At 42.1% G+C, this 20,168-nt stretch overlaps 1 protein-coding gene across 1 annotated transcript in view; it reads left to right on the top strand.

The window, feature by feature from the left end:
• Positions 1-2,019: 2,019 nt before the first annotated feature.
• LOC148542395 (uncharacterized) overlaps positions 2,020-20,168 on the top strand; it is a 129,926-nt gene continuing 111,777 nt past the window's right edge. Inside the window, exon 1 of the mRNA XM_088468964.1 lies at positions 2,020-2,068. The gene's annotated coding sequence lies outside the window, so the exon portion shown is untranslated. The remainder of the gene's footprint in view (positions 2,069-20,168) is intronic.

The raw sequence follows: 20,168 nt of genomic DNA, 5'->3' as shown, positions 1-20,168 counted from the left end.
ATTTAACGTAACTGGAGTGCTTTCAGCAGGCTGTGTTATAAGCAGAAGACTTACAGACAAGTTTTTCTTTATAAAATGATTGCACTCCTTCTGCACCCTCTATACCAGTGATTTTCAACCTTTTTCAACTCGAGGCACACTAGGCAAGATTTTAAAATTCCCAAGGCACACCATCCGGCGATGCAGCGTGCGCGACCTATGCAAAAACATACACATTGGCTCTCACATAAAAAAATAGACGCATTGGCCTTCACAGGAATAAAACACATATACAATGGCCCCAAAGATATAACACACACATACATTGGCCCCCACATAAAAAAACATAACATAGGCCCCCATAGAAAAAAAAAACATAGGCCCCCACAGAAAAAAATTAACATAGACCCCCACAAAAAAAAAAACATAGGCCCCCACAGAAAAAAATAACATGGGCCCCCACAGAAAAAAAAATAATAGACCCCCCACAGAAAAAAAATAACATAGGCAACCACAGAAAAAAAAAATAACAAGGACCCCCACAGAAACAAACAAAAAAACACAAAATCAAATCATACTGGCTACCACATCAAAAATAAATGTCAATTTCTTTAGACTTACCTGTCTGTCATCGGCTGCAGGTTCCCACGGTGCAGAGCTGTCAGCAGTGGCTGGCTGGTCGCGGGCGGCTAGGAGGAAAGGGCTTCCTGGCCGCTGGAGGGAGAGATGTACTGGCTGGCCACGGGCGGGTGGGAGAGAAGGGGTGGCTGGTTGCCGGCGGGTAGTACTGGTTGGCCACATGCAGGAGTTAGTGAAGGGGTGGCTAACCGCTGGCGAAGGTGGGAATACTGGCTGGCCGCAGGTGGGAAGGAGAGAAGGACTGGCTGGCTGCGAGCGGGAGAAAAGGACTGGCTGAGACTCTGTTGGGGCGGTCAGGCAGGCAACGCGGCATGCGTGACCTGTGATGTCACGCTGCCGCGTTCAGGCAGGTCACGGCCCGGGCGTGCCCCTGAGCTTCCCAGAGGAGCTCAGTGGCAACGCTACCCGGGCCGCAGCTCTTTAATGTGACCGGCGGCTTTAGCGCTGCGGCACACCTCACAACCGCCCGCGGCACACTACTTTGCCGCGGCACAGCGGTTGAAAACCTCTGCTCTATACCCAACGTTTTCCCCTAATGGAAGACTAAGAAATGCTCTGCTCCCCAGTGATACTGAACTGCTGCAGTAAGCATAACCAAAGATAAAAAATATTACTGATTCTAAGTGGGTTCTCCCTTTTCTGTATAGATGTGGCAATCTGCTTACTAGTTTATGCTAAGGCGAGACACGGCCTTTATATACTAAATATCCCTGCGACTTCACGTGGAAGTCTACTGCACCCACTCTTCTTATATCTGCAGCAGTCATCATTAGTATCAGGAGTATCAGCCCCATCTGCACACTACGATTGAGAAAAGAAGTCGGGTTACACACCTACGACACTCCTACAAGACAAGAAGATTCCTGTGTGATCCAATGGTCGCCACCTAGAAACGCCCTTTTTACAAAAAATGTAGTCCGTTGATAGATGGACGCACTAGCAATCTCTGCGTATACCTGATCCTATGCATGTGCAGTAGATTTTTTGTTTTGGAGCAAATTCGCAGTGTGCTGAAATCTGCAAGATCGATGCGCATTGTGTGGTAAATTTACTAAGATGGGAGTTCTATTTAAGAAGTGATGTTGCCCATAGCAACTAATCAGATTCCAGGTATTATCTTCTAGAAGGTGCTAGATTAATGAGGAGTAAAATCTGATTGGTTGCTATGGGCAACATCACTTCTTAATTAGAACTCCCATCTTAGTAAATGTACCCCCTGTGACTTGAGAATCGGCCCCAATGTAAAGAAATCAGAAGATTATTACAGTATAAAATATAAGGAATATTGCCACACAGTGAAATATGGGAAAGGAGAAGCAGACTGTTATCATACTGTGAATTGGCTCTGCAGCAGATGTGTAGCTGATGATAAGTTAAACACTGTGCAGGAAGCATCTGAGCAGTGAGATTAGTTGAACATCCGGAGTGGAAGAGTTTGAACGCATACAAGGTACTGTCATAAACACTATTAACATATATTTAATTAACATGTTTCTGTTCATTAAACTAACTGAAATATATTTGACAGCTTGTATACAGAGGAAGGTTTATAAGTCACTGATACAACCAATACATATAATATGAGGAGTCTAGCCCATGACAGCTTGCAGTCTTCATGTTTTTCCGCTGTATCTAGAAATTACAAAGAATAAAATATGTAGTCAGTATCTGCTACACAGCTAAACCTCAACACCGACATGTCTTGGGTTATGTCTCTGCAGAACTATCATAGACACAGTATGAAAGTGTAAATGATGGTAAATTACAGCGTATACAGCCAAAATAATGTACTCATAACCCTTGCACAGCCCTACGTCTGCAGCAGATATGCACCCCAGGAGCTCCACTATTTTTCACTTGTTCACACTGTGTAGTGTTTACCAGGATTTATTTCTATGAGTAATTACTATCCCAGTCAAATTCTATGTATAGTTATTTTCAGATACGTAGGTCTTTCTTTTTCTACTTTAGTCAATTATCAGTTTAACTTGTGGGTATTCTAGAAAAATATGTAAAATGTTTTAATAACATACTTTTCCACTATTCCCACTTAGTTTTTCTACATTCTTGCCATCCATAAACTAGTCTATATTATTTACTAAAGGTTTTGTTTACTTGTTTCTATATAGTTGTTGTTTTTACCATTTGATTGTGCTATTGGCTTAAATGCCATTGAAAGTAACACATCAGGGGAGCTGTAGTAGGAGTTATCTTCTCTCCTGCAGTAATACCTGTTCTTTACATCTGACATGTCATACGTCATCAACGCATCCCTCCCAAATTTACTGATTTAGATGGAACATTGCCGAATGATGTCTCAACTGGACACCTTTGTACTGTAGCTCGGAAAGTTGGGAAGTATGTGCTGTTCATTGCTGTTCTGCACATAAATGGATGGTTGTTTGAGGGAAGTGGGGTGTGGTAAAGGGCAGCCTAGAATTTCAGAATCACTAAGCATAAGCATGTCCCAGATTGTGAACACACTCATATAATGATATGGCCATGCCCCGGAAAAGCCACATCATACACGGCCAGACACCCTTTCGCAGTCTGTCCCAACTAAAAGGAGTAGGAAACTTGGGAGGTGTGAGAGTACTACCAGGTCAGTACTCAGTGCTGGCTGGCCACAGAGGGTGCCTTATATGTGCTTGACCCAGTAACTCAGCCAACTGGAAAAATGCAAACTCACATTTATTTTAGATCAAAATTGATACCTATAATAACAAAAACCACGCAGGTATATACATTTATAAATTAATAAGGAACAGGGGAGTCAAAGTGCAGACAGCTTACTAGACTACCCTACGCAAAATGAGCTATAGTCAGTGTTACTCTGGAGCACAGCCATCACCACTGAGCCATTCCATTCACTTCTCTGTCTGCAAGCCAGGAAACCAGCCCAATGTCCTGCTTTTGCCAGGCTACAAAGTAACAAGGTCAACACAGGTTTGACATATCCAAACCTTTATCACGATACTAGACCAGTATAACAGGAGCTAAGCCGATCTCACTGCACATGGTGTGTGATGTGTACATCTATTCAGACAGCTAAACCAAAATATCTCTATTGGAGCACAAAACAGTGAAGCTTCCAGAACTTTCCAAACATTTATTAGCAGTCTTATAATAGCATGCAGATTGTCAGGGTTCTGTAGGAGAGATCACTGTATTAAGTAATAGATTAATGGAGGTAATCAAACTCTTCATCACCAGTGCCACTTCCATGCGGTGTCCCACAGGGTTCTATACTATCCCCCATGCTTTTTGCAGTATACATGCTACCATTGGGTGAATTAATCAGACGTCATGGCCTGGTCTACCACTGCTATGCAGATGATACACAACTGTACCTGTCCTTTGCTCCAGGTACAAAGGACCCAATAACAACCCTAAATGGCTGCCTAGCTGAGCTTCAGGAGTGGATGAGTGCCAGTTGGCTGCGACTGAACCCTGATAAAACAGAGGTCCTTATGATAGGTTCAAATCATTTCTCACTGGAAGGTCACAGAGAGTTTCTTCTGGAGTAAACTCTTCATCACCAGTGCCACTTCCATGCAGTGTCCCACAGGGTTCTATACTATCCCCCATGCTTTTTGCAGTATACATGCTACCATTGGGTGAATTAATCAGACGTCATGGCCTGGTCTACCACTGCTATGCAGATGATACACAACTGTACCTGTCCTTTGCTCCAGGTACAAAGGACTCAATAACAACCCTAAATGGCTGCCTAGCTGAGCTTCAGGAGTGGATGAGTGCCAGTTGGCTGCGACTGAACCCTGATAAAACAGAGGTCCTTATGATAGGTCACAGGACAGGGCTACAGCATAGCCAACAGGACTTTCGCTTGGGGGTTCAGAATTACAAAACACTAAACAAGTGCGGAATCTTGGTGTTGTCCTGGATAGTGGCTTGACATGTAAACATCAGGTATCAGCCACAATCAAATCCTCATTCTTTCCCTGAGGAACATAGCCAGAATCAAGCACTTAATTCTCTCAGAAGATCTGCCTAAAGTCATACATGCATTTATATCATCACGCCTAGACTACTGCAACGCCCTCTACCTCGGTCTCCCAGCAAAAGAATTACACCGCTTGCAGATGGTACAAAATGCAGCTGCCAGGCTATTAACCAACCAGCCCCGTTCCAACCACATAACACCCATTCTCTACTCCCTACTCCCTTCACTGGCTGCCTGTCAGATGGCGAATTGCTTTCAAGATTGGATTAATAACTTACAAAGCCCTTCATGACCATGGCCCAGGGTACCTGAAACAGCTTCTGATTCCTCACTGTCCCACTCGATTACTGCGATCCATCGACGAAGGACTATTAACAGTACCTAGAATCTCACGGAATTCGTCTGGGGGTCGAGCTTTCAGTTTTGTGGCTCCAACCTTTTGGAACTCACTTCCCCGCAGAGGCCTCCGCTCTAGAATCCTTCAAAAATAGACTCAAGACTCACCTATTCACCCAAGCATTTCACTAATGTCCTATTTTGTACTGTAAATGTAAAGCACTTTGAGTCCTTTAGGAGAAAAGCGCTATATAAATAAAATTATTAGTATTATTATTAATCAGATGCATAGGTGCCAGATCTCACCTCCCCTCCCCAACATATAAGAGAGGCACCAGTCAATGTATTGGGTTGCAGGGTGCCAGTCAATGCAAAGATGGACATAACACACAGGTTTTATTATTAGGCTGCCTTTCATTGATTTGCATGGTTTCACTAAGTTAGGAAAGCAGCTGGCTTCATGTTGCATGTTGTCCTAGAGCGAGGCTCAGTGCACCATAGTGATAAGCTAAAAAAACTACAACTCCCGGCAGCACGTGGGTTCCCTTTGTCCTCCTCTCCCGGGACACTGGTTGGATAATGGCTGCATGTGTTCTGAGAGCTGTGTATTAGGGCTGTGTCAGTGTTGTTTCTGTGAGTGAGGAGATTGGGAGAGAGCAGTGATATTCACATCTATGGGCCAAATCAATAAAAGCAAAGACCCTTTAGGCTTACTGATCTGTCATCAGGTAGGTGGTGTGGCGGGTTACTCCAGCTGCCCCTGAGGGGGTGACATTCAGCAATTTAGGGGCACTAAAATCAAACTATACACTGTATCTTGGTCACCCAAACTAAAAATGTTGCGGCGTCCCCAGGGCCGATGGTAGGCCTTGCTGCGCCAGCGCCGTCCTGTGTTGCCGCCCCTTCCTTCCTCAGCTTCCTCCCCCTGAAGCTACATAATCACTATAGCTCCAGGAGGGAGGGTGGGCGTTTCCAGCGCCCGCCGGATACAATGGCGCTCTGGCCGATGGCCCGGCTTGCCCGGGCCTAGAGCCGCTACTGGGCATCCCTGAATAGATGTAATCAAATATAAAGTGATATTTACAGTAAAAAGATATAATCCTTCAGAGAGAACTTCACAGTGTATTAGAACACTCACAGGGAAACTAACATACTAGCTTAATGCAGTCACATGGTGCAAAACAGCTAGACAAAGGCAAAACATCACAGTTACATTCAACAGGTTATTTTAGCAGAATGCTGAAAATACTAGCTTAATACATTCCTTGTAAAGCAGCAAACAAAACATACCAGAAGTGCCATTGGTACAGAACCAAACCCATACTAAGCCCAGTCTGGTTGGGCTTACTACACCCCACTGGTGTAGCTTTTAATTGGGCTGGTACTATAAAACATAGGAGTGCAGTACAGGTTTTTTGGAAATTAAACAGTGCTTTGTGATAGAATAGAGATTGAGCCGTCGACACACTGGGGTCTTTTCCCCTTGAACCCCAAGAAATGCTAGTACAAGATGATAATAGTGTAGACACTTGGCACTCCTCTCTAGGACTCAGATGGTATGGGATAGGGAAAACAAAAATACTGATGTGCAATCTAACCAATAAATTACATATATTACATATGAGATAATAATGTATGATACATCCATGTGAATGAGATGTCCTTCTTTAAGATCTGTGGTTCTTTTCCATCTGTGATTTTTTTTCTCCAAAGGTCGTGGATTTGTGTAGGATAAATGCATAAAATAAATAGCAACGTGGGATCAGTTTCGAAATATGGATTGCAAATTCATATAAAGAATCAAAATTTTGTGTCCCAAAATTCTAATGGAAATACCACTTCTTCCCCAATGCGTACCCCAACTAACAATGGAGTGAATAGTCAGACACTTATAAATGTTTCTTGTAAAGCCCTTCGAATGATGCTATGTTGTAGGGAAATGGTTCAGATAGGTTTGCACCAAAACTCACTTAAAGAGATGTGGAACAAGGCATACAGAGGTTTCTTTATACAGTTTCTTCTAAATAAATGTACAGCATACCAATACTCATGCACATCAGTATTTTTGTTTTCCTTATGTCATACCATCTGGGTCCTAGAGAGGAGCGCCAGGTGTCTAAATCTTTTCTTCTTGTACTAGTACTAGATAATTTACAGCTGGATTGGGCACCGGCATAACAGATGTTGTACTTACTTCCTAGCCATGTCACACACTCCTCCACCCACCATATCCAACATATTACCAGTGTCTCCTAATGCAGCTGAAAGTGTGAATGATGGTAAATGTATGATAAATTACAGCATATATATAACCATAATGAGTTACTTTTAATAATAATGGTCTCATAACCCTTTCACTGCCCAAAGAAACTAGGAAAGAAAGAATACCAAATTAAGAGTGAATATTTTACACACTGGGAACAGAACACACAGATCAGGGGTGATCATCATCGGCCCTAGGGACTCAGTAGTCCTGTTCCACCACTTGTGTTTTCACACAGCGGAGATGGAATGTGAAATTCTGCTTTGACATGCAGCGGGTATCATGGTTGGCACAGGGAAGACAAAATACAGTGTGTACGCCCTCCTTAATACTAGTCACTTTGCTGGATAGTCTTGGCTTCATCTGTAAATTCACCACCCTCACAACTACCTAAGTGTATATCTACTATGTGTCACCCCACCAACATAACTGGATGGCTAACTACAACTTCAGGCCCTAACTAATACTGGCCTAGTGTACACAACAATTTACAGTTCAGCAACTTGGGTGTGGTCTTCTAACATCGAGCACTAACAGAATCTGTTCTAAACCATAACTATTTTACCCACATTTACAGCAATTATAAAAATATTACAGAAATACACAGGATGCAGTTAGTGAAATAGTGCGCAGTACGCAACAGTCAGCCAATCTGCTTATGCTGTTGCGATCCGTGCTGATTCAGGCCCTTTGTGCCTTATGCCTGGAATAATATATGGATGGGCCTAGTGCCCAGATAATAGAGGGCCTCAGGCCTCCTGCCCTGTTTGACAGGGATGAAGCAAAGTTGTGAGCAAAATCGCCAGCTGCTGCACAATGAGCTCTTAAGGTTTTGATATAGCAATGAAACAGGGCGGTACGCTTGTACCGGAATCGGTATGATTTACCACCGGACGTAAATCCGGCGGTTGGAATCCTGTCAGCGGCTGCCCGACATAGATGAAAATCCCGTTCGCCACAAAGGTAAGTATAGACTAACCTAATTCCTTCCCTTTACCCTCCCTTAGGGGTGCCTAACCCTAACCTTTCCCCTAATGCCTAACCCTAATCCCCCCTCTAAGTGCCTAAACCTAACCCCCCCCTTTCCCGCTGCCTAAACCTAAGTCCCCCCCCCCCGGAAGCCCTAAACCTAAGCCTTGCCCCACCCGCGGCTGTCCGCGACCGGCATCCCTTTGATCAGGATGCCTGGCACTGGTCTCCCGGCGTCGGTAAAATGACAGGCTAGACGCCTGTCATTTAACCCTCGCCGGGATAAAGCAGTCGGGAAGCCGGCTGTCGGGATTAGGTCCACCGGCTTCCCGATTGCATACCCTTGTACCAGGGGAGTCTCGTTACTTTTTTTTTTTATGTGCGGCCTCCTGGCCGCTCGTTTAACTGTGGGTGATGACCACCCACAGTTAGTGCGAGCGGCCAGGCGATGGTCGCGACCATCGGGGCTTGTGACGAGACCCTTGCGGTAGGGTCTCGTTCCCGCAAGCCCCAGTGAGCTTCTGGCTCTTAATAGAGCCGGAAGCCCACCACTGACATCACTTGTTCCATCAGGAACGCCTCCGTTTGGCCAGCAACCCCCCCTGCCCGCCTCCAAAACGGTGCGAGCTGTTGATCAAAATCGACAGCCAGCCCCTATTGGTGCAAGACCCGGAGCGACGGAGCGGGTCTTGCGCATGCGCACGTTGGAGCCGGCTCCAGCGTGCGCATGCACATTGGCCAAACATCGACCCGCTCGCGAGTGGGTATGAATCAGGCCCTAAGACCATCTTGAGCAGGAGACTCACCATTCGGCAGAGAATATTTACGATAGATTATAAACTTGCTCATAATATTGCAAAAATGAGGCAGCTATATCAGAATATTCTATAGACTCTGACAAGATGAGGTCTGGAGAGTATGCAGGGGCAGAATTGGCTTTAATTAGATTTGCTATAAATTTGCATGTTTTGTTAACCCGAGTGAAAATATTTGTGTTTCTGAAAGTCCAAGTGAAGTTGGGCTTACTCAGTTCCCAAGGTGTCAAACAACTGCTCAGTGTCATTATACATATTGATAGTATGTTCAGTATCACACAGCAACATTGGGCCTGATTCAGAGCCGCTCATTCGCTCCGAGCGATGTTCGCACAACTGCGCATGCGTATGAGTTGTAATACGCATGCGCGAGCCAGTCATTGCGGTCGGAAATTGTGTGCTCGCAAAATAGCGAATGCCTGCTATTTTGAGTGACAGGATGAGGCGTTTGTGGGTGGTAACAGGGGAAGGTGTTTGAAAACGGGGAGTGGATATCCGAACGCAGGCGTGCCAAACGGTCAAAACGGGCGTTTTAAGTGTGTGCATAATTAACAAAGCAGCGTCATCGACCACGTCACTTGGTTGTCTTTTAGCCTGAACTGCTCGCATGATTGCGGTAGGAAAATCCTACCACAAGCACTGCGAGCAGTTCATACGCCTTTCGATGTACTCGATTAATCTAATAAATAGCGGAGATGACGTAGGATGCGAGCGGCCAGGGGGCATTTTTAAAAAAATATCGAGCGCATGTTTCGTTTGCTCGTTCAGACATAGAGGCGTCAACAGACCGCAAAGAGCGAGCGCTCTATTTAAATATCCTGCCCCTTTTTCTGAATGAGCGAGCGCAAATAGCGTCCGGCTCTGAATCAGGCCCTCAGTTCACGGAACCTCTGTGTGAGGTGTTTATGTTTGTGAGCAACAAAAGCTATGGTTCCCAAACTTTTTTGAACCACGGCGCCCTAGAGTATTAGCAATTGTTTTCACAGCACCCCTAAGCCAAAAGTTTGTTATTGAGAAATTTAGGAAAAAAATGTAGTGAAGTAGTAAAGTTAAGTAAATTGTGCTTACCTGTCATCGTTAGGTTTGGTTATATAGTGGTGGACAGATTTGCACTTCTGTTTGTGCACATATTTACATTACATTGACCATAAATAATTTGATTTGGTGCTGGACCACCAACCTGAGGCACCCCTGCAAGTGTCCCGAGGCACCCCAGTGTGCCACGGCATACAGTTTGGGAAACACTGAGCTATAGTATACGCATGCAAGACAGGCATGGACGCCGCCCATAATAAATTGTTATAAAGATAGTTTTTAAACTATGTTAAATAAGTGTCATTTAAATTCCTCCAATGGTGCCAATTAAGTTGTAAAATGGCAATTATAAGATGTAGCCCCGGGAGCCGTTTAAAGACAGAGTAAACCAAGTAGGAGCCTGGCCACAAATGGCTATATTCTTAATATTAGAATTCTAGACCATGTGAATTGACCCAGCCGAAAGTATCCAATAATCAATTCTTGTTGAGGAATGATGGGGGTGAAAATAAAATGTCTAGACCTGGAATACTTAGTTTTGCTATCTCCAGGGGTCTATGAGCTGTAGTGAGTCTACCAGTAAGTTCCTCTGATGGTGTACTACGCTGGCACCTACCTGTCGATACAGATCTGTTAGTGGTTGGGAACAAAATGGCATTGAAGTCACCTCCAGGAATAATAGCAATTTCCGTCCAATCTTGGAGTTTAGTATAACATCCGTGAGAAAGACATTGTCGATACTCATAGGTGCATAGATTGTAGAAAGAGTGAGCTAATCCCCTTCCAGCTCAAGGTTTAGAAATAAGAACCACCCATTCACATCAGGAAGGGTATCTAGAATATTATAACAAATGTGTTTACTAGAAATCACAACCACCCCACGTTTTTTTAGCTGTAAAGGCATGTTAAATTGTCTCCATCCACAAACTAGTGTACAGTATGTTATTTACTAAAGGTTTTGTTTACTTTATAGTTATTAACATTTGATTGTGTCCAGCCATAGTGGGTGCAGGGGGATGCCATTGCTTTGGCGCCCAGAGGCTTGGGGGTGCCCAGGTCATATAGTTGTCTCTCAAGTTCCCGAAAATGTCCGCTGAGCAATTGGGTCTGGCCTATTGCCTGGCCTGAAAAGGCAGATTCTCAGTGCTCATATAGATAGCAGTCTCTGTCTCTCACTCTCGTGCACTCCCACTTCATACTCACAGGTACAGCTGAGTTAATCAGTGAGTTCGGCACTGTTGGAGAATAGGCTTCTCTTTGATAACAGCCTTTGTGAAGCGAGCTGGGGGGGAGGTTAATCTCTGAGATTAGGATTGTCCCAGAAAGGAACTGTGTACCGAAATGAAGAAAATATCCACTCAAAATAGAATTTTCTTTATTAGGAAGTATCCTTCCCCTGTCTTTACACACACTGTAAACTGAAATCTTCTCATCCCTGAAGGCCGTGCAGACTTCGAGCTGCCATGTAAGATTCAAAAGCTACCAATAGGGATGGAGCACTAGTTAAGACATTATCAAGTGACATTTCATTTTCACTGAGTGGTGTGTATAGTGGATGTTATATGTTATAATGTTAAGCGAGGTGTGTGTTATAATGTAAGTGGATACTTATGTGGCATAATCTGTATTAGGGGCACTGTAATGTGGTATAATATGAACTGGGAGCACTTCAATGTGGCATAATATGAACTGGGAGTACTATGATATGGCATAAAATGAACTGGGGGCACTACAATTTAGCATAATATGAACTGTAAGCACTACAATGTGGCAAAATTATAACCGAGAGCACTACAATGTGGCATATGTGTGGCATCATGTGAACTGGGGGACCTGTGTGGCATAATGGTAGTGGAATATTGTGACCGTGAGGCACTACAATGTTGAATAAGATGATCTGGACACATTGTTTGGTATATTGTGAACTAGGGCACTTCTGTGGGGCATAAAATTAACTAGGGCACTACTATGGGGAATAAACAACTGCTGCGGAGAGAGGTGTCTCTAAAAACATTAGGGTGGGGGCCCATTCACAATTTTGCTACAGTATGGGACCCACAAAGTTTTAGCTATGCCCCTGATTGTAGTATTGACTTAAATGTCATTAACAAGCAAAATGTAACAGAAGGCTGTATTTAAGCCTAACGGTTGTTAAACAGTTGGGCACTAGGAGGGAGGTCAGGGTTAGGCACCATTAAGGGAGGGTTAGCGGGGAGACAGGGGAGGTTAGGGTACTTACCTGCCTCTGTCAGGATCTTGATCCTGTCGGGCAGCCAATGTTTGGATTTGAAACGGCGGCTAAACAGCCGCCAGCATTTCAATCCCATTCCATTGCAAACATATGGAAATAACCCCTTTTATATGGAAAGGTTAAAAAAAAGATGCGGTAAACCAGGGCCGAAACTAGGCTTTTTGTCACCAGGGGCAAGACAGTAATTTGGCGCCCCCCCTGGTAATTCCCCCTGCAGCAGTGCCCCTATAGTAATGTCCCCTGAGGTATTGCCCCTGTAGTAATGCCCCTGTAGTAGTGCAATTATGATAATGCCCCCATAGTAATGCCCCTGTAGTAGTGCCCATATTGTAATGCCCCCATAGTAATGCCCATATGTTAATACCCCCATAGTAATGCCCCTGTAGAGCCCATGCTCCCATATTAATGCCCTTGTGGTAATGCCCATGTCCCCATAATAATGCTCCTGTAGTAATGTCCATGCCCCCATAATAATGCCCCTGTGGTAATGCCTCTGTAGTGACCATGCCCCAATAGTAATGCCCCTGTAGTGCTCATACCCCAAAAGTAATGCTCCTGTAGTGCTCGTGCCCATGTCCCCATATAATACCCCTGTGGTAATGCCCCTGTGGTAATTCCCATGCCCCCATAATAATGCCTCTGTAGTGCTCATGCCCCCATAATAATGCCCCTGTGGTAATGCCCATGCCCCCATAATAATGCCCCTGTGGTAATGCCCATGCCCCCATAATAATGCCCTTGTGGTAATGCCTATGCCCCCATAGTAATGCCCCTGTGATAATGCCCATGCCCCCATAGTAATACCCCAGTAGTGCAGCTTATTAAAAAAAAATACTTACCTTGAACCCTGCTCCAGCGTCGCGTCTGGTCCGCCGGCTGTTCCTCAGAAATATGGGGGAGACGTCATGACGTCTCCCCCATAGTGCCCGTGGGGAGAGCCGGAAGCTGGAGTTCGGGAGAGAACTCCAGCCTCCGGCTAAACCGCGTCGCTGCAGAGAAGGAGCCGTGCGCCCGCTGGTAATATTACCAGCAGCCGTCCGGCTTGAAGCCTCTCTGCAGCGCCGGGCTGGAGGTCACTGGCAATGTGTACAGCGGCACCCCCGGTGCACGTGCACCTCCAGCCCCCCCCCTAGTTGCGGCCTTGGGTAAACTGCAATACAAACGTTGTTATTTACAGAATTATGTATGTCAGAAAGACAAACAGGCCTTTAAAAGTATGCTTACAAGAACATCTAAAGCTGGGACAACACTGACAGATATATTGGCCATCGGCCAGTGTGTACACACGATATGTCTGTAAACTGTGTTGTTCACAGACATATCGCATTGGCTGTGCTGCACAACCGATGGACAGATATGTCCATCTGTCCACCGGCTGTCATCTGTCCGTTGCAAAGTGTGTACGGGCGGTCAGTCGCGGGGAAGAGGGCGGGACATGCCCCCGTTCCCGGCCGCTGGGTCCCGGGGGCACAAGCAGATGATGGCCATTCAGTGTGTATTAACGACAATCATCTGCAGATATATCTGTCAGGTGTGTACCCACCATAAGAAACAAAGAATAAGATAAGAACATATAGTTTACCTAGACACTTTCTAGAGTGCCATAATTCAGAGGTACAAAGCCTGAGTTTTACCGTGCTAGAATATATTAGAGAGGACCCTAGAGGCGGCAGTAGAGAAGTGAATTTATCCAAGAAAGAATCATATTGGCTCTACACATCAAACTGCTTGTCTCCTCTAGGTCTAAACGAAAGTATATTATATTTAATAATGCACACCTATAAAATTAGGTAAAACATATTGAGACAGAATGGGCATGGCTTACTCCTATATAAATATGTTAGTCCTTTTAGCTAAATATGTTATTTATGTTACACCACATAGACATGCCAAACATAGGGGAATTCAATTAAGGGACTGTGTGGTGCCGCACTGTTCAGTATAGGGTTAAGCAAGATAAGGGACTTTGAAATAAGTGGAACACTTATTCAACTAGAAGTGATTTTGAGCAGAAAGCTTTATTACTATTGATGTACTGTTTACATTTTTTTTGTAAATAAACTTTATTGGTTTCACAAAGACTGAAAGACTGATTACTGTTTGTCGGATGATCTTGATGCAAGGGTTCTATTTCAGAAGAACAAGACTGAACCATCCTGCTTACCCAGAAACCTACACCTTATGAAAGGAGATAAAACTGCCTATTAATAAGTGGGGAACATCACTGGACAATATTTATAATAAGCGCTCCCAGGGGCTTTTCTTTATAAATTTATCTTCAAACATTTTGGTTCTTTTGACCAACAAAGGACCACAACTAGGGAAGCCGCTTTACTGTATATTGTGTATAATCTTTTATTGTGTAAATATTGTCAAACATAGCACAAATGTAGGACATTTGTGAGTGTGTGTGTGTGTATATATATATATATATGTAGGTATGCACTCTCTAATGCTTAGCCAAACCTCTGTGATGACTGGCCACACCACTTCACACCCCTTAAGCATGGGTCCCAAACCTTGCATTGCTCCAGTGGGCCCTTCATGCCCCAGACTGTCACTGATTACATCGCACTGCAGTATCTTGCGGTTTGCTTTTTAAGGGTGTAAAACAATGAAGGCCATTTCCCTTTCATTGTTTAAACATTTTGAAAATCATTATCACCAAAATATAGTGATTTACTTCACTATTTATGGAAATTGTTCTTTAGTAGATCCCCCCTATTAGGGTGCGTACACATTAGATGATGTGATCCCAATGCAATATCTTGGCTATTTCCCTTGAACTCTTCCCTGCAGCTCCCCGGCACTCCAGGACTTGATATGGTGCTAAAAAGTGTCCAAATTTTTTTTTCAAGAAATCTTGTGATGTTAATAAAATGTAATTGTGAAGATTCTCTGTTCCTGGTTGTCATTCCCCTGTTTATGAACCAATAATACAAACGACATTTGTAGATCTATTGTGCACAAAATCTATCGCACAAAATCGTGTATGAGATTGAAAAATCTTGCCTGCAGTAAAGATCTGAAGATGCGATGTACGACCAGCGGGTACGCGCATCATGATTGTGCGCTCACGATTTGGACATATTTTACACAATTTGTCATTCCGATGTGTCGAAATCGAGTTTATTGTGTAAAATATCGTCTAGTGTGTACGCACCTTTACTCTGTTGTCTTTGATTCTCATTTTTCCCCATGCTACTCAGTGGGTGATGTATCAGGAGCCTTTAAGAGAGATAGTGGAGAAGTTGCCTAAAGCAACCAATTAGCTTCTGTCAATTTATAAACTGTGCTACATAAAAGACAGTTAGAAGCTAATTGGATGCTATGGGCAATTTTACCACTTTGAGCCATATTCAATTAGAAGCGAAAAGCCATTTTCAGCAAAAAAGTATCGTGGATCACGGTTTTTCGCGTGGTCAGTACTTATCTCCAAATTCTAGTCCATCCGGTTTTTGCATATGCGGAAGGTCAGTGCAATGCAATAGGCGAAAATAATTCGCCTAGACTAGCAGGATTGCAGGTGCATGTATGAGGGTGGTTTTTCATGTTTTTTAACAGTTCACTTTAGAGACATATAAATACGCTAGCACCCATTTTCAAGTATCCCAAATTTAAAAATTGTTTAGCACTTGTGCAGTAAACCAGAGATCTGCAGCAGCTATAATCACATGTAAGTAAACATCAATACTTCTAACAATGACACAAACATAATATAAAGTGATGATAAGATTGTGCTGATACCTGGAAAGATGATTCAAAATAAATGTATTTATTAAAATCCACTAAAATACACAAAGTAAAATTGTCACAGTACATCACTTTATGTAAATATTATGGGTAAAAAGTGCAATAATTTTTTTTTTAAAAGTGCGTATCATTATATTATAGCTATTTATACAATGTAAAACAAATGGTGTACCTGGATCATACCATAAGGAGATGGTGGTGTGTTTGAATATCGATTGTTGTCCAGAAGGTCCAATTAGGCCATTCAGTAACACACCACCTGGCTTTGCCCAAAAGTAAAAAGTCCTTTGGAGTCCGGGATACCACAGCACGTCATGGGGCACACCGCAGTTCGGATTGAATCCTTTTTCAAGTGCATGTAGCCGTGAGTGCAGATGGTGTTATTTAACTAGATAAAACGGAAATGGTTCCCCACATGTTCCACCGCCAGTTCCCACCGTTTGTGGGTCACCGCGAGTTCCAGATACCGGAAGTAAGCGTTCCACCGTGATCGACCGGAAGTGGATGCGGGTGATGTACAGTACTTGTCCTGGTTGATAATCTAGTAGCGCACCTGTGAAATTTATAGCTGCTTCTGTTGTCACTACTCGAAATAGTGTAAAAAGTGGTTAATGCAAGAAGCGCTTTTTTTGGGGGGGGGGATTTGTATGTACTAATTACTATTGATACCTGCTGGTCCACAGAAAGATGGATAAATAAATAATCAAACTGCAAACCAAACAAATAAAAAGGAGGTATGTAAATACTTAAATAAAATAAAAAAGAAGAAAAGAGGATGAGTTACTTTGAATAGAAATGAAGATAAAATAAAAATAAAATCAAACAACAAAAACGAAATGTGGCTAGTGCAAAATTAAATGAAATTGATAAAGTACCAGTGATATTTAAGCATAAATGTTTACACTCCTTTTGCGAGAATGATAGGTGCCCGCTGCTTTGGTGCAGTGCAAACGGGTAACTGTCCTGTTGCTGGTGAACATGTGCCGCTTGATGCTGTACTCGCTCCCACTCTGCTGTCAGCGGACTGTACCCAGTCTGTTAGCAGGGGTTGCAGCTCAGCATGCAGCGATCTCCACTGTGCCTTCGGCAATCTTTCTGGCCTTTGGCTCTATTGATGAAAGGTGGCTGGTGGCTTGTGTAGTGGTCTGGGCTCCAATATGTTTCGTCCACAACGGACTTTTTCAAGGAAGCCAGGCTGTTGGTCGTTGCTTTAATTTATACTATGCTGATTGCACCAATTACTGCAAGTTAATGCAGCTGTGTGATAGATTTAAAAAAAAAAAAACTTTATTAGAAAAAAACTATATATCAGCATAATTGCTGACTAAATGAAACTAATAATTAAAAATAGCATAATGCTTACATAGATAAATGAATTGGTAACGAAAAGTTTGATAATGGTATAGATAAAAAATAAGATAACTATGTAATAATTAAAATAAGTAGAAAAATGGAAAATTATTTTTTTTTTTGGAAAATAAAAATTTGGAAATACATATAAAAAAATGAAATGTAATGAAATAAAATTAAAATAAAATAGAATGAAGTAAAAATAATAAATAGTGGACCACAGGATGTATAAAAACAGGTTATTAAGCACTAGTTAAAAATGAACTCAGTTCAAAATCTATATTGAGTCCTCCGGGATGCAAAGTTTTCAGTTCATAAATCCATTGTGTTTCTTTTTTGGACATTCGTTGTATAAAATTCCCCCCCTCTCCAATCTTCTTCTATTTTCTGTATAGCCATGAATCTTAACCCCTTAGGATTACTGTTGTGTTTAATGAAGAAATGGTCAGAGACGCTGTGTGTTCTTAAGCCTTTCCTGATGTTATTGATATGTTCACATATTCTAATTTTGAACTTTCTTTTCGTGCGGCCCACAATACTGAAGTCTACAGTCACATTGTAGCAAATATATTACTCCTTCTGTATTGCAAGTTAGATGTTCTTTCACCGTATATTCCTTATTTGTTACTTTTGATAGGAAACTGTGTATCCCTTTAGTTGTTACCTTTTCCAATGTTGTACATCCTTTGCAGTGGTTACAATGGAAGAATCCCTTGCTGCCATTGTTTGTACTTGGTTCTGCTAGCGGGATGTAACTTTCAGTAAGAGATGTTTGCAATGTGTTAGCTCTTCTGTAAATTATTCTCGGTTTTGGTGGAATTATTCCTATCTAACAATGGGTCTGTTTTGAGGATATGCCAATGTTTGTGTAGAATATTTTCCAATGCTTTTGTATTACTATTATACCTGGTTATGAAAGTCATCTGTGATGTGACATCCTTTATGGATGTCTTATATTTGATGAGGTCACTTCTATTTTTTCTGTGAGTTGCTTTAAGACTGTTTTCTAGCAGGTCCTTGTTATAGCTTCTGTCTTCAAATCTTTCCTTCAGTTTCTCACTTTGTATCGCAAAATCCGTATCTTTAGAACAATTCCTCCTCAATCTCTGAAATTGACCGCCAGGTATGTTGGCAATCCATTTTGGATGATTATTGCTTGTTGCTAGCAGAAAATTGTTACAGTCCACTGGTTTCAAATATGTTTTAGTTTCAATCTTTCGGTTTTCTATAAAGATTTCCAGATCCAAGAAATTGATGGAGTGTTTACTGTGAGTAGATGTAAATTCCAAATTTAGATCATTGGAGTTTATATACTGTACAGCAGGAATTTTTCTAGGTCCTCTTGATTGCCATCCCATATCATTAGTACATCATCTATATATCCAATCCACATATGAATGTTAGATCTGTATGGGTTATTGGTCCAAATGTGGTCATCTTCCCACTTTGACACGAACAAATTCGCATAGCTTGGTGCGAATCGACTACCCATAGCAGTCCCAGTCAGTTGTTTATAGTAATTACCCTCATACCAAAAGAAATTGTGTTCTAGTATGAATTCTATGCAGCTCATAATAAAATTTGTTTGGCTATTTGGGATGTCCGGCTGGTTACATAAATAATGATAGGTGTGGGCACAACCATCAGCAAGTCTTATACAGGTGTAAAGTGATTTTACGTCACACGTTACTAGTGTGAACGAATCCTGCCACGTGATGTTGGCTAATTTCTGTAATGTTGCTGTGGTGTCCTTAATGTAACTTTCCTGTTCCGCTACAAGTGGTTGCTAATAGTAGTCCACATAACCAGAAAGATTAGATGTCATTGATTCTATACCAGATACTATTGGACGTCCCGGAGGGTTCTCTCGGTCTTTGTGTATTTTAGGAATCTGGTAGAACACTGGTATTCTTGGTGTGGATGTATTGAGGAAGGCAAATTCATTTTTAGTTAATATTTGTAAATGTTGACCTTCTTCCAGAAGTTCGGTGAGTTCTTTAATATATCTGTCTGTCTGTTCTAGTTTTTTGTGAAGTTAATAAAATGTTATTGTGAATATTCTCTTTTCCTGGTTGCCATTCCACTGTTTATGAACCAATAATACAACTGACATTTGTAGGCCCTTGACAGAGTTTATTAGTTGTCCGTTACCTTTTTATAACACATGATGGCTACCATGAATTGAGCCTCAAAATAAGATTATACCACATTGTAAATTTCAGGGTCACGCTTGGATTAAAATTATTGACAAACAGAGTCTACAAATGGCAGTAAATCAATCTGTGAACATTTGATGACAAAACAGGACAATCACAGCCTCAAACTGTCTCTCTAACAGTTAATTGAAACATTATGAAAATTTGTCAGGTTTTTAAAAAATGTAGTTTCTGACCAGATTTAATGAAGCCCTTATGTATATAGCATTATAGTATGGGCTTCAATAGTCCCAGTTCCATTTTTGTGGTTTGAAACTTGCAGCTTGCATTTCCGTTTGAGATTAACTGCTAATATTAAAACTAGTATTTTTTTAAAATATTTTAATTGAAACAGCAAATAATACCGTGTATAAATTTCTCTGTTCGGTAGTCACCTTTTAAAGCATTCAAAAAAATATTTGATACATCTTCATATATTCATTTGGAGACATTATTTTTGGACACTCATGAGACCAAAAGATTTTTTTACACATTTGGTTATTTACTTATAAGCTTATGTTTATTTATCTTATTATTCTAACTGTATTTGTTATATGGATGTGTGTAAATTTTTTTGATATGTATTTTTTATTTTTTTTAAAACTTGTTTCAAATATTG

Source organism: Taudactylus pleione, unplaced genomic scaffold (genome assembly GCF_031769625.1).
Source record: "Taudactylus pleione unplaced genomic scaffold, aTauple2 ptg000012l, whole genome shotgun sequence".
NCBI classification, from domain to species: Eukaryota; Metazoa; Chordata; class Amphibia; order Anura; family Myobatrachidae; genus Taudactylus; species Taudactylus pleione.
Note: the sequence above shows the minus strand (reverse complement) of the source record. Positions and strands in the feature narration are given on the sequence as shown.